Raw genomic sequence first — 15,778 nt, forward strand, 5'->3', positions numbered from 1 at the left:
AAACATATATTATGCAATGCCATTTGAAAGGAGTTAAGTAGTCTTAGGCCTGACTAGCTGTGTCCTGGTCAGAGACACCTGGCGGCTGGGGCTGTGAAGATGGCCTCTTGCCCCTCCTGGTTGAGGATTCATGGAAATTGGCGTGGATTACAATGAACCTACGACAGTGACTGGGATAGTGCATGGTATACAGTGAGGGCTTAATAAGAGTTTACTAAATGAATGAATGTAGAGAAAAGGAAGGAAGGAAGGAAGGAAGGAAAGAAGGAAGGAAGGAAGGAAGGGATGGAAAGGCAGAAAGAGATAGAAGGGAAGGAAAGAAGAAAGGATGAAAAGGAGGAAGTCTTAACTTTAAATATATTCCAAACGGAAACATTATTTCCCATCATCTCCTCCCATAATCCCTATTCCAGGGATACCTCTATTGAACACCAGGATCCTAAGACTCCTCTTGGTATCCCCTCTCCTTCACACCACACATCTAACAGGCTACTGGGTCTTTTAAGTCTGGATTTCATTGTCTCTCAAGTCCATCCCCTCTTCATTCCCTTGTCATGGTTCAGGTCAGCTTCACCTCAGGCTTAGACCGTTAAAGTAGCTTCCCTCTGGAGCCTCCCATTTCACTACCCCTTCCCCACAGCACTAGGAGTCGTCTTTCCAAAATGGAAATCTAATGTAAAACCACAGCTTTAAAACCTCTTAATGGCTTCTAGCCATCCAGAGACAAAGGTCAAACTACTAAGCATGACATTCAAAGACAGCCATGATTTTACTCCTGACAATTTCCTTGCCACGTTTGCCCTCGATCTCTTTTATATTCTATGTCCACTCTTACTAAAATAATCATAATTCCCAGAACCCCTATTGAGTTTCATGCTAAAGGACTTTTATATAAGCTATTCCCTGGGCAACTCTGCCTCCATCCTTTCACCCAACTCTAGACTCAAGCATCACCTCTGGATTCCCCCAGACCGAGTTGACCACTCCACCCATATGTGTGATTACCCCTTATATTATATAACTTTTTTGTTAGACTTAGGATTTTTTTTGCCTGTCTCCTGCAAAAGGTTATCAGTTCCTTTTACTCTGAGATATGCCTGCAAAAGGTTATCGGTTCCTTTTATTCTGAGATATGCCTTTTACTCTGAGATATGCCTTAGTACTCAGCACATAAATAAAAGTGCTGGTGGGATCTCCTGCATTTGCTGACCCTTGTGATGTTGAAGACCCTCTTTCCCATTATTGATACTACTGAAACCTCAGCCTTACAACTGTGCCATGACCTACTGCTATGGCCTCAGGTGTGTGTGGGGTAAGTTGAATCTGAGCTGTTCCTCTTATGGAGTCATGAGTAGAGGCAAGGGAAGATCCAAATTTGCAATAATACAAAAACAAAAAACAATTATTTGTATTTTAAATATTTGACAAAAACTATTAGTTGCATTTCTTATTTTTTTTAAAGCAAAAATACAGAAAGGAAAATCATTATAAAATAATCTCATCATCTAGGAAAGAACCACAGTTAATATGTTTGTGTGTTTATTTCCCTCTGGTTGAGATCAAAATGTAAGGCAAAATTTCTTTTCTCAGTTTCCTCAGTTACTGTATTACCATTTGCCATGTCATTAAAAATTCTTCATAGATATAATTTTAATGAATCTGAATTATAATACATTAAATCAGTGAAGCTTGAATGTAACTATATCTGGTGCTCTGGGAATTGATTTAAAATGAAATAAAATCCAAGCCAGAACACTCATTCAGGATAAGCTGGAATCCACATATGTTTTTTCCATCTTTTTTTCAACCTAGCTCTCTCTCATTCAAGTTGAGCTATGTCCTTGCAAATTTTTCCTGAGCAGGTTATTTATAGGAATGGGGGCTTCACACAAAATAAACAGAGCATGGGAAATGTCCACCAAGCATGAGTTTATTGTGTGGCATGGCTTTAAAACATTAAAGCAATATTTTCTGAAGATAAATTAATGTATAGCTATGTAGCCCGTTACATTAAGAATTGAGTTTGGGACAAGCATAAAAATGTATGATAAATTTCTATTTCAGATTTGGACCAAATAATTCATGGAAACTAATTTCACATGTTAGAGCATTAGAAAAGTATAAAAGTGTATACTAAAGTATAAAAGTATAAAAATCAAGACTTCACTCCCAACTCCCATTACTGACTTCTTGTGTAATTAGGTAAAGAATGTTCCCAAGCGGAGGGAGATAGATTAACAACAAAAAATAGGTGAGGTATCATTACACTAACACATACCAAACGCATTCCATTATAACAATACTTGAACTGACCATTTCACAGCAAAGGATTCCAATAAGAAGGTAGACATTGGTTACGTGGAATAAGGAAATTTTAGCGCTAATAGTAGACAGAGAGATAATCTACTCTAGGTTCTAAACTTTACGATTGGGAAACTGAGGTCCAAGGAAACTGATCCATGCATCTAACAAACATTTATATAACAGCACAGCTGGAACCAGCATGCGTATTTCCTCATTCCAGTCCAGAGCTCTTTCTAACACACGACACTCCATTTCTCTCTTGGAGTAAGAAAGGATCATTTTCCTTCTCTTCTTGTTGCTAAGCCACCATCTCATAAATAATTTCACTTTCAGAAGGAAGAGGGAAGAATGTTATGTAGGAGATAATTTCACTGCTGAAAGCAAAAAGGACATGACTGGTAACAATAAAATTGAAATACACCATAAGCATCAAATTATATCAATTGACATAAAATAGAGTTTTATGAAACATAAATACGCTACCTTTACTTTCTGAAAGAATTTATATGTCTGATGCATTTTTTTAAGTTTTAAGAGAACGTGATTTTCTACAAAATTTTCAGATAAGAGAATGAGTTTATCTATCAAAGAAAGTAATAAAAAAGAACATTCTATTAAGATACATCTACTTATAACTCATTTATCTTGCAAAACATGGTTAAAATGCGAGCTGTGCTGAGAAAAAGACAGTTTCTGAGCAACAGCTAATAACATGACTTCTAAGAACAGAAGTAAATTTTTTAAATGAGAAAAGATAAATAAACGGAAGTGCTCCCATATATATTTGCAATCAGAGATCTGTCAAACTCAACCCTGTCTAGTTGCTGCTACATCAACAACCATTGCCTAATAAACATGTACAACGGGGGGAAAACTATTACACTTTTATTCCTATAGTAAAGTTTAATATTTAAAAATAGAGTATTTCAAGATCAATAGTTCAAAAGCATTAAAACAGAACACACTTGTAACTTATTAAACTATAGTTTACCACTGAGCACTAACTTCAGCACTCAGAGTTTTGTGTACATTTTTGACTACAGGCATATTTGGGCAGAGGTTCGTGAATCCTTTTCCATCCTGGCCTTCACAGGACGTGGGTCTACACAGAGAGTGCTCCCAGACACTGGTCTATACAGCGTGATCCTGGACACTGGAGTTCAATTCATTACACAGTGAACACAGTGACTCCAGAGGCATTGTGACCACAATGATCATAATGCATTAAAAAAAGAAGGTAAAAGGTAGCATATGAAAGATAACATACCAAAATTCAAACAGTGGTTATGGGGAAAAAAATATAGTAGGGGGACTTCCCTGGTGGTCCAGTGGTAAAGAACCCGCCTTCCAGTGCAGGGGACACAGGTTCGATCCCTGGTTGGGTAACTAAGATCCCACATGCCATGGGGCAACTAAGCCCGCGCGCCACAACTACTGAGCTCGCGCGCCTCAACTAGAGAGCCGGTGTGCCGCAAACTAGAAAGCCCACACGCCCTGGTGCCCGTGCGCCACAACTAGAGAGAAGCCTGCGCACCACAACAAAGAGCCGGAGCCTCGATGAAAGATCCCACACGCCTCAATGAAGACCCTGCATGCCGCAACTAGACCTGAGGCAGCCCGCCCCCCCAAAAGAAGGTAAATAAATAAAATAAATATAAAAAAAAGAAAGAAATGATCAATTTTAAAAAAATATAGTAGGAATACTCTGTAAGAGGAAAGGACAAAAAAGTTTTTTCTAGTATTTTCTTTGGTTCAAAAGAGTGCGCCCATGGGGCAGTGTCTTAAGGTAGTCACTTGGCCTTCATCATAATACTTTATGGTCAGGAGAATCTCAGCAACAATTATAATGGACTGACTCCTACTGGTGAGTCATCTCTACTCTTTTCAGCCATTAAATGTCACTTGGTTTAACAACCAGAATGGAGACGATTTCCTGTCAAGGTTGATGCAAGGAAACTTACACTTGGGCATTCTGATTCTGATTTCTAGATGAAAACAGATAGAGGCCTAGCAAGATCCCCGTGGCTTCAGCTGAACCAGGTCCAGGCATAGGGGAGGTGCCAGTCCCAAGGGTAGACATGTGCCCTGACGCTGAGCTCCCTAATGCTTCCTGATCTACGTAGGAATAAACCTTCGTTTCTTCTTCATTCACCTCCACTCTGACATCACAAGAGCTGGCTGTAATTATGGAAGAGCTACTTACCTTAATGTGGTCAAGAGTTGGCATATGAGAGTTCAGATAGGATGTACAAACTTGATTTAGATTATCTTCTGTAATAGCTACTAATGGGGATTAGTAAACCAGAAGTTAAGCATCAACTTTCTATATGTTAGCAATGACACTCAAGGGTAGACTTTTACATGTGAGTTTATATTTTTGTGTCTGTAGAGTAACAGGTAAATTGGCATTCCTTTTTTCCATTTTCAACATTAAGATATATGTGCACCTTTTACTTAAATTCCCTTTCTCCCCAGATAATAATTTTTTTATTAAAGGTTGAAGAGCACAGAAGAGACTTCAGTAACTATTTAAATGTGTTATGGTATGGCTATTTTTAAACGAGTTTGTTCACATTTATTTACTTCCTTCCATTTTTTACCCTTTTATGACCACCTCTAAAAAGACAAATTTAACCCAAAGTTTTAAAACTCAATTACACCTTACTTAAATGTGATTATGGATATGATATTCTTATCTGATAAAGCTGGAAAGAAAAAAACTTTGGTCCACAGGTCACAAACTCAAATGCCTCCAGGGGCCAGTTAGGTAATCCTCTAAAGAAGAAAGAATAATGAGGGTGGTGGGCTGTGGCGATGAGGGGCTGTGGAGCGGTGGTGACCTGGCGTACACAAGATTAGTGAAAGGTGGCAGTCAGAATTCAGCCCTAGCCAACTGCAAGTCCAGTGTTACCAAATCTGATACTTTAAGACAAAAATCCAGTTTTTGTGTATCACTATCCAATTTTTAAACATGGGAAATTCATTTGTATTTTTAAAATACATTCTTTGAGCCAAGCAAAACACAACAGTGGCCAGATCTGGTCTACAGGCCACCAGTTTGTAAACTCTGATCTAGTCCGCAAATGAAAATGTCATCAATTTTCCTGCCTGGATATTCAAGTTATTGTTTAACCTCTATGATCTGAAGAGAAAGCAGGGTATATGTTTATAATATAGGAAAGTAGAAGACAAAGTAGTAAAGAAAGTACTCTTTTATAAAAAAAAAGAACCCATGACATGAAAAGAACATATTTATATAATAATGCTACAAACAGATCCTCACATGTAAATATCTGGCTTGTGGTTTCTGACCACTTATAATGGCAACTTTATTGTACTGCTAAAAAGCAAACCACAAAAGCACTTTCATGTCAGTCACAATCAAGCTTCAAACACGTGGACGCGTTGAGTGTGCTCATGGGCTCAATCAACTCTGGCCGTTTTGAGGTACTGACTTCTCCAAAACGACGGTTCCCCGTTAGTTGTACAATTGGAGGGGAAAAGTATGTCAATTACAGTGAATTCCACGGAATTAGGATTTGAAAATCTGAGGATGTGACACTTTGAAAAATGTTTCTTTATAGAGAGAAAAGTTGTCCCACCATCCATATTGGCAGGAATGAAAGTGTCCAGTAATTCATGTTAATTAAAAAATAGCTAGAGGGTGTGGAGAAAAAGGAAGCCTCCTACCCTCCTACATTGTTGATGGGAATGTAAATTGGTGCAGCCACTATGGAGAACAGTATGGAGGTTTCTTAAAAACTAAAAATAGAGTTGCCATGTGATCCGGCAATCCCACTCCTGGGCATACTTCCAGACGAAACTATAATTCAAAGAGATACGTGCACACCCATGTTCATAGCAGCACTATTCACAATAGACGAGATGTGGAAGCAACCTAAATGTCCATCAACATGAATGGATAAAGAAGATGTGGTATATATATACAATGGAATATTACTCAGCCATAGAAAGAATGAAATAATGCCATTTGAAGCAACATGGATGGACCTAGAGATTATCAAATTAAGTGAAGTAAATCAGACACAGAAAGACAAATATTATATGTTATCACTTATTTGTGCAATCTAAAAAAAATGATACAAATGAACTTATTTATAAAACAGAAATAGATTCACAGACATAGAAAACAAACTTGTGGTTACCAAAAGGAATAACAGGGGGCAGGGGGTAGGAGAGATAAATTAGGAGTTCGGGATTAACATGTACACACTACGATATACAAAACAGGTAAACAACAAGGACCTACTGTATAGCACAGGGAACTAGACTTAATATCTTGTACTAACCTATAATGGAAATGAGTCTGAAAAAAATACGTATATATTATATATATATAACTAAATCTCTTTGCGGTACACTTGAAATTAACACAACATTGTGAATTAACTATACCTCAATTTTAAAAAGGGAAAAAAATTGCCATTGTCATTTATTGAAGATAATGAAATTGTAGGTAAAGTGCATAATTTCAAATGAGGAAATTGACCTGGATTATGAACAATAATCTTTTCTTTTTTCTTTAATAAATTTATTTATTTATTTACTTTTGGCTGCGTTGGGTCTTCCTTGCTTTCTCTAGTTGCAGCAAGCGGGGCCTACACTTCGTTGTGGTGCGTGGGCTTCTCATAGTGGTGGCTTCTCTTTGTTGTGGAGCACGGGCTCTAGGTGTACGGGCTTCAGTAGTTGTGGCTCGCAGGCTCTAGAGCACAGGCTCAGTAGTTGTGGTGCACGGGCTCTACAGCGCAGGCTCAGTCATTGTGGCACATGGGCTTAGTTGCTCTGCAGCATGTGGGATCTTCCCGGACCGAGGCACGAACCCGTGTCCCCTGCACTGGCAGGCGGATTCTTAACCACTGTGCCACCAGGGAAACCCAATCTTTTCTTTTCTACATTTTTCTTGACGTACATTAGTGATTAAATTGAAAGGAGTCCAAAAAAGTAAAACTACTGTCACTGACAGGATTAACTCTGTATTATAAATGTAATAGTGCATTACATCATCATTAGCAATTTCTTTAGAAATACACTGTGGCGTTCTCAGAAAATAAGGATGGGTGGAAAAGATGTTTCAAATAAAGTTTTTTAGGTTTTAGGAATGCTTTCAGCTGAGAGTGCATGAGCAGACACAAAATGAGAACTTCAGAGATTTATTTCACACATCTTATTTAGGCTGGTTTTGAGACAAATGTGCTATGGCAGACAACCCAGCAAGCCACTGAGAAAAGGGATATTTTCTGCATATTTCCAACATTAAAATAAACGTCCGTGTAAAGTGCCACTATCACAGGCAGCCCGTGAGGTTTAGAGCTCCAATGACTTCATCCAGGCTGGCACCAAGCGCAGGGCGCTAAAGGACTGAGAGAATCCACAGCATCGAGGTTTGTGGAACACTACAGGTCACTCGCTCATTGGCCTGTTTATGTTTTCTTTCATTTGTTTCTAATAAAAATCTTGGAGACCAAAGTTTCTGCTTGAGATGACTTCTCTGGAATTCCAAAAGGCCTCACCAGGGCTTTCTGGCTGTGCTATGACCATCATTTAATGGAATACAGACACATTTCAGCTTACAGCTTTATAATGGCACACAGAAATACACGAAACAACGTATATTCCACATCATGAATTTCAATTTGAGCAAAAGCCAGCATGTTAGGGAAAATGAGAGATGGAAAAGACTTACCAGTCATCTGCCTCATTCTCTCAGTGCAGTCAGCTTTCCAGCCTTAATTCAAATTAGCCCAGTCACAGGGTGACTACTTCTCTTAGGAAATTATTCCAGGGCCAAGGAGACCTCACTGCTATTAATTTTATCATTCCATATAAAATTCCAAGTGTTTGATCTCATATAATTCATCTCAAATTTAACCTACTTATTACTCACTTCTATTCATCTGGGCAGTAATTAAGTAAAATAACAAGGTTGTGTGTTTCATACAGTACCTGGCAAGGTGGACGCTCATTCAATATTAGTTTCTTATCTTTAACTATTTCTAAACTGTTGCCTGAATTTAACTTGGAAAAAGGTGATATATTCTCTGAACTCTTTTCTAATTACTTTAAATCAATATACTCAGAGGTATAGAACTGAAAAATGTCCATCACATTTGTTTTGTTTTGTTTTGTTTTATAAATTTATTTATTTATTTTTGACTGTGTTGGATCTTCGTTGCTGCGTGTGGGCTTTCTCTAGTTGCAGTGAGCAGGGGCTGCTCTTCGTTGCGGTGCATGGGCTTCTCATTGCTGTGGCTTCTTTTGTTGTGGATCATGGGCTCTAGGCACGTGGGCTTCAGTAGTTGTGGCACGTGGGCTCAGTAGTTGTGGCTCAAGGGCTTAGCTGCTCTGCGACATGTGGGATCTTCCCGGACCAGGGCTTGAACCTATGTGCCCTGCATTGGCAGGCAGATTCTTAACCACTGCGCCACCAGGGAAGTCCTCTATTACGTTTTATTTCTCCCACCCTCCCTGCCGCTGCAACAATCTCCCTTCATATCCCATTCCTTTGCCACCCCTAGCCAAGTCAGTTTTATGCTGAGAAAGGTCTACCACGAACCTCCTTTAATTTTTTGTGGCTTCAACTCTTTGGACTGTTGATAACTTTATTATTTTTAATCATCTCAATGCTGACGCATAGCACAGATCACAGTCATGGCGATGAACAGAAAAACGAAAACATTAAATGTAAAGTCATGCTTTGTAGATACACAAATAATATAACTCGACCCCCCAAAGGACAAGCTTAATAAACCTTTAAATATTTACAGGAGTGAGTATTCACAAATTGTTTGCAATGAAATGTTTAGCCATTGTGCTTCACTGGGAATTGAAATCTTTTAAACAATACCCTAGAACAGAACAGAACGCTTCTCGTCCAGCATCCTAGAACAGAGCATCCCAGAATGCCCAATCCTCATTTTATCATAATTCAAATTCAAACCAATTCTGTGAGGCTGTATTGTGTGATTTCCTGCACCACGCTCTCCTGAAAAGAGCAGACAGCAGGCACACACAGTCACCAGTCTCCTGGGTCTCAGCTGAATGGCCAGAATGCATTTAATAGGTCATTGTGAACATGATGAGAGTTGCCAAAGGGGACGTATAGGGTCAAGGCTGCTACATGCAGTCGAGCAGGTTGTGCACTGCACGAATACACTACACCTGAGGGGGCATCACCCACATGTCAGATCTTGGTGACTTGTATATTTCTCAGGACAATTTTCTGACAGATGGCACCAGAGTGTCCTGCTCTAATGAAATTATTGTATTATTATAATTTGCAGACAGAAAGACTGAAATAGAGTATCATGAGAAAGGATGCCTTTTTCTAATTCACAAAAAGGCACCAAATAGCTGAGCAGAGGACCCGTGTAGGGGGGAGAGAATAAGCCTGTTTAATTTAGTGTAGAAGCCCAGAAAGGCCTCCTGGGGAAGTGGGACAGGAAAGATTAGCAGTAGTTTAAAATTTTATTACAAACTCCTCAGAATATCCAACTTATTTCTTTTTATTGAATTTCTGGTATAATAACTAGTTTCTCAGAAAACACTTTCTCAAATTGCAGTTAGACCTGAAAGCCTCTCTGAAGTTAATTAGCAAGTGAACAAAAGTGCTTTGAAGCCAGAGCAAGAAGACAGAAAGTTGCACGCATGTCTCAGACTGCTATGTTTTTCCTTGGACAAATTTCTGTGTCTGTTTTTTAAATGTATTTGGTATTGGTAGGTTATTTGGAAATTTTGGTATTTTCCAACACGTTTTGGTGGGGAATTTGTGGAGAAGTCAAAGGGTAAATGCTGCTTAATGGCTGAACAAATGAGCTGTGAAAAGCCCACATTTCTGCTCCCTGAGAATTAATTACTGCATGGATAAGAACAATAAAAAGCATTTCTTGAAGTGGTTCATCCATTTTAGATAATTTAACCACCAGTCACCTTCAGGGGCATGGAAGTAAACTCTGTTATAAAGAATAAAGTACTGGACTTCCCTGGTGGCGCAGTGGTTAAGAATCCGCCTGCCAATGCAGGGCACATGGGTTCGAGCCCTGGCCCAGGAAGATCCTACATGCTGCAGAGCAACTAAGCCCATGCGCCACAACTACTGAGCCTGTGCTCTAGAGCCCATGAGGCACAACTACTGAAGGCCGCGTGCCTAGAACCCGAGCTCCCCAAGAAGAGAAGCCACTGCACTGAGGAGCCCGTGCACCGCAACAAAGGGTAGCCCCCGTTCGCCGCAACTAGAGAAAGTCTTCACGCAGCAATGAAGACCCAACGCAGCCAAAAATAAATAAATTAAATAAATAAATTCAAAAAAAGAATAAGGTAATTTGTTTCTTTTTAATAATGATTATAAATCACAGTGACAATGGCTAGTTGTCACTGCACTATGTATCCAACACTGCACTATGTATCCTACACCGTTCTTAAGTGTTTGTGTTTACTCAATTCTTCCCCATGACAACTTCTGAGGTAAGAACTATTTGTATCCCCACTTTACAGATTAGGGAGCTGAGGCATATTCCCATTTAAATAACTTGCCCAAGGTCGCAGAGCTTTCCAGGGGCAGAGCTGAGATCTGAAGGCTGGCAGTGTGGTCCTAGAGCTTTGCGCTCTTCACCATTCTACTGCCCTGTAGAAGAGTATCCACCCGAGGCTTTAGACAAAATTGAAAAACCATCTCTTAAGCTTTCTTAATTAATGGAAAAACAAACACAAGTCAAAATCTAGAATTAATCAGACTGCCAGCATATAACCAGCATTTTAGTCAGAATAAGCTTTTGCCCTATTATTCACTGAGGAAGCCCTTCAGTGAGAAAAAGAGGGTGAAAATATAAGGTGATACAAGGATACAAGGGCTCTGATCCTCTTTCTCCAAAAGCTGGACCCAGGCTTGGGAATTCAGATCTGCCTATACACCAGGATCACTCCCCATTATCCACCCCCCACTGCAGGCACCGGCCAGCTATCTACCCTGTTTGAGTCTCTAGGATGCTGTGACTGCTTGTGAGCATTGCTTGAAGAACTCTAAAGGGTTTTCTGCAAAACTGTTGTCCCTTGAGATACTTCTTATAAAGGCACCTTGTGGACAATAGGTTTGGGAAAGCTGGCTTACTGCATCTGCCTCTGAAAGACTGACAGCATGCCTGGGCCCATCCCAGGGCCTCAAGAAGTCCTCCTCAAGAAGTCCTCCACTAACAAAACCTGTGTCACATTTTAAATCCAATATTGTGGAAACCTGTTTGCTTACAGAATTCTTTGTTTCTTAGAACACCTATGAAACCATCAGTAAAACTAGTGCTTGAGAAATGCTGTCTCCAGGTAAGCATGTCAGTGTAGAGCAGCAGGTCACACAGATAGAGGGAAAGAAAGAATAGAAAGGAAGATGGTTCAAGGCAGGAACGTGGGTAGAGTGAGAACTGAAATATCCATGGTGCTTACTGTAGTGCTAGTCCTAAAAAAAAAAAAGACAAAAAAAAAAAAATCTGTTCCACTGAAGTGTACAAAGGGAGGAGGAATTTTGATTATGTAAGACAAAACAGTGGGACTGACAATATTAGCAGCCTGGATGTAGTGAGATGGTGACTCACAATTTATCCTTACTTCTGGAGAGGAGAAAAGGAACATAGTGTGTTGGTATGAACCAGGCCGCCCAAGGAGAATGAGGAAAATGGAAGAAAGTTCCTTCACTCAGACTTAAGAGCTAAAACTTTTAAAAAACTGTTCTGGACTTCAGTTTTCTTCCTTGCTTATTTTTCTTCCTTTTCAAAATTTGAAAGCCAGAAAAGAATATGCAATCCCTCATGCAACACTGCAACAGACGTTATCTTTAAAAAAAAAAAAATTCAAAGAAAGGTTTGATTTCTTTCTTGAAGCTCCCAAGAAATCATAGGGAAAATAAAATTTCTAGCTCAGTAACGTGTAGACACTCTTCTGCCTCATCTGTAGACATAGCCGTAAGATAACGTATTTATTAAAAAATACTGTCCCTTTTGCTTCAAGTTTTCTAGAGTTTCTAGAATCTTCATGAAGAATTATAAAAGTGGTAGGGGGTTGTTCTGGGGAAAATTCTCAATCACCAGCATCCCTCACCCTCCCACAGCATTGCACAGTGACCTAAATTCAGTGCAAGAGTGCTGTGAGAATGTTATGTATGAGCATATATTACTGTTTGCAAAGATTGTAAAGCAGGAAACAATTTATGTTTGAGGCTATAAGTTTACTTCTTGGAATCATTTTAAATGGGCAGAGAGGGAGGTTGCTAAAAATGTTCTATAGTTGAAACATTAATCCAGGCTAGGAGCAGACAAAGAAAAATGATCTGTAGCATTGAGAAAAGCCCATCTCCAAGTTTGAAGGTGGGTGGACTGCCCCCTCCCCTCAGGGAGTTTGGGGAGGACAGGTCACTGTCCAAGGGGAAGGTGGTTAAACTTAAAGCTTCCCGTTATTAATGAGAGTTTCGAGCAAGATATGCCAAAATGAGCAGCTTCACAGGCGTCTTCATTGAAGGTCTAGGAGGAGTATCAAGGCTGGCCCTTCATCTCTGGCAATTTCCGAATTCTCACTTCAGGTCCCAAGAGGTCTGGCTAATATTTCATTTCTGTGAGATCGCTGATCTTTATAATAAATCTAGCACATCCCCCTTTCTTTGTGTTAGTTGGAATGGCTCTTTTCTTCTCATTCCCAGAAAAAAGTTTTCCCAGGACTGGGGGACTAGAGGTAAATGGAGAATTTCAGTACAATGTGGCTCACACACTCAACCCTCCCCCCCCCCGAGGCATCTGTTTGATCTGCACGGACACTTTTGTCTTTGGACATTGCATAGAAACAGAGCATGAAGCAGAATAAGAAACGAAACTAAAGATCACCTCTAAACAGATACTCACTGTGAAAAATAATACAACATTTTCAGAACAACTGGGGCCTGTAGAGGTCCCAAGGTGACAATGTAACAATACCTTTTATCTATTATTTCTCAAATTTTGAGAAGAAAAAGACATCCAGAATGTCCATGTACGCGGTATGTGCAGTAGTAAATAGAAGATAAGATATCCTCAAATTGCTGATTTTATCTAAATGTTAAAAATGTCAAATGAAAAAAAAAAAAGAAAAAAAAGTCAAATGATTACATAAATTGTGTGCCTATTCAGAGTAGGGTGATTTTAACTGAACAATTTCTTGAAAGCCAAAAGTGTTCTTTGCTAACTATTCTACTATTGTACATCATGAAAGTATTTTAAATAAGATATTTTAAATTATTAAGAAGGGGAAACTACTTTCAAAATGAAATAAAATTCTCTTTGAGTATACATTATTTCAGTTTAAACTATGCTTTTTTTTTTAAGACTATCATATAATTTTTAGGAGAAATATTACAATTGGGATATGTGGGTGCACATTATGCTTGATCTAGTTGCTACCAGACAATAGCCATCAACTTGTTTCTATTTCAATGAAGATTGCAAATTCACAGAAACATAGAAACATGCTGTTTCCATAGCAGCAGATAAAGAGTGAAACTCAAAAGATTTTATTGATTTTAACATGGCTTAGAGATTTTGTTCTCTTTTTTAGCAGTAATTTTTGCTTTTTTTTTTAGTCTTTACCAACATCTCATATTTTCTTTTCTAAATGTATTTAGTAAGTCATACAAATTTTGAAAGTAGGATAATTGTGACATTACTGTAAAATTACACATTCTTTCTTTTTTTAAATTTATTTATGTTTTTTTTCTTTTTTTTAATTTTTGGCTTTGTTGGGTCTTTGTTGCTGTGCGTGAACTTTCTCCAGTTGCGGCAAGCGGAGGCTACTCTTCTTTGTGGTGCGCGGGCTTCTCTTGTTGCGGAGCACAGGCTCCAGGTTCACGGGCTTCTGTAGTTGTGGCACACGGACTCAAGTAGTTGTGGCTCGCGGGCTCTAGAGCGCAGGCTTAGTAGTTGTGGTGCATGGGCTTAGTTGCTCCATGGCACGTGGGATCTTCCCGGACCAGGGATCGAACCCGTGTCCCCTGCATTGGCAGGCGGATCCTTAACCACTGCGTCACCAGGGAAGCCCTAAGATTACACATTCTTATAGTAACGTAGAATAACCAATATCGAATTCTTTTTTTTTTTAACATCTTTATTGGAGTATAATTGCTTTACATTGTTGTGTTAGTTTCTGCTTTATAACAAAGTGGATCAGTTATACATATACATATATCCCCATATCTCTTCCCTCTTGGGTCTCCCTCCCTCCCACCCTCCCTATCCCTCCCCTCTAGGTGGTCACAAAGCACCGAGCTGATCTCCCTGTGCTATGCGGCTGCTTCCCACTAGCTACCTATTTTACATTTGGTAGTGTATATATGTCCATGCCACTCTCTCACTTCGTCCCAGTTTACCCTTCCCCCTCTCTGTGTCCTTAAGTCCATTCTCTATGTCTGTGTCTTTATTCCTGTCCTGCCCCTAGGTTTTTCAGAACCTTTTTTTTTTTTTAGATTCTATATATATGTGCTAGCATACGGTATTTGCTTTTCTCTTTCTGACTTACTTCACTCTGTATGACAGATTCTAAGTCCATCCACCTCACTGCAAATCTCAATTTCATTTCTTTTTATGGCTGAGTAATATTCCATTGCATATATGTGCCACATCTTCTTTATCCATTCATCTGTTGATGGACACTTAGGTTGCTTCCATGTCCTGGCTATTGTAAATAGTGCTACAATGAAAATTGTGGTACGTGACTCTTCTTGAGTTATGGTTTTCTCAGGGTATATGCCCAGTAGTGGGATGGCTGGGTCATATGGTAGTTCTATTTTTAATTTTTTAAGGAACCTCCATAGTGTTCTCCATAGTGGCTGTATCAATTTACATTCCCACCAACAGTGCACGAAGGTTCCCTTTTCTCCACACCCTCTCCAGCATTTATTGTTTGTAGATTTTTTGATGATGGCCATTCTGACTGGTGTGAGGTGATACCTCATTGTAGTTTTGATTTGCAGTTCTCTGATGATTAGTGATGCTGAGCATCCTTTCACGTGTTTGTTGGCCGTCTGTATGTCTTCTTTGGAGAAATGTCTCTTTAGGTCTTCTGCCCATTTTTGGATTAGGTTGTTTGTCTTTTTGATATTGAGCTGCATGAGCTGCTTGTATACTTTGGAGATTTTTCCTTTGTCAGTTGCTTCATTGGCAAATATTTTCTCCCATTATGAGGATTGTCTTTTCGTCTTGTTTATGGTTCCTTTGCTGTGTAAGAGCTTTTCAGTTTCATTAGGTCCCATTTGTTTTTATTTCTAATTCTTAATGTAAAAGAGATGCTAACCTATGGATCAGGCATCAAGGACTCTAACTACGTGTAATGTCAGTTTAGCATATGAAGAAAACATAACATTTTATCACAAATGCTTTAAGATAATTCATTAATGATTAAAAAGCATGGTACAACATTTTCTGCTACTGTTAATTTCATTTATTAAGACTCA

General features: G+C 39.1%; 1 protein-coding gene across 2 annotated transcripts in view; it reads right to left on the reverse strand.

Annotated features, from left to right (window-relative positions):
• Window positions 1-15,778, reverse strand: part of NIPAL2 (NIPA like domain containing 2) — a 72,950-nt gene that overhangs the window by 34,939 nt on the left and 22,233 nt on the right. The window lies entirely within an intron of this gene.

Source organism: Globicephala melas, chromosome 17 (genome assembly GCF_963455315.2).
Source record: "Globicephala melas chromosome 17, mGloMel1.2, whole genome shotgun sequence".
Taxonomy (NCBI): Eukaryota; Metazoa; Chordata; class Mammalia; order Artiodactyla; family Delphinidae; genus Globicephala; species Globicephala melas.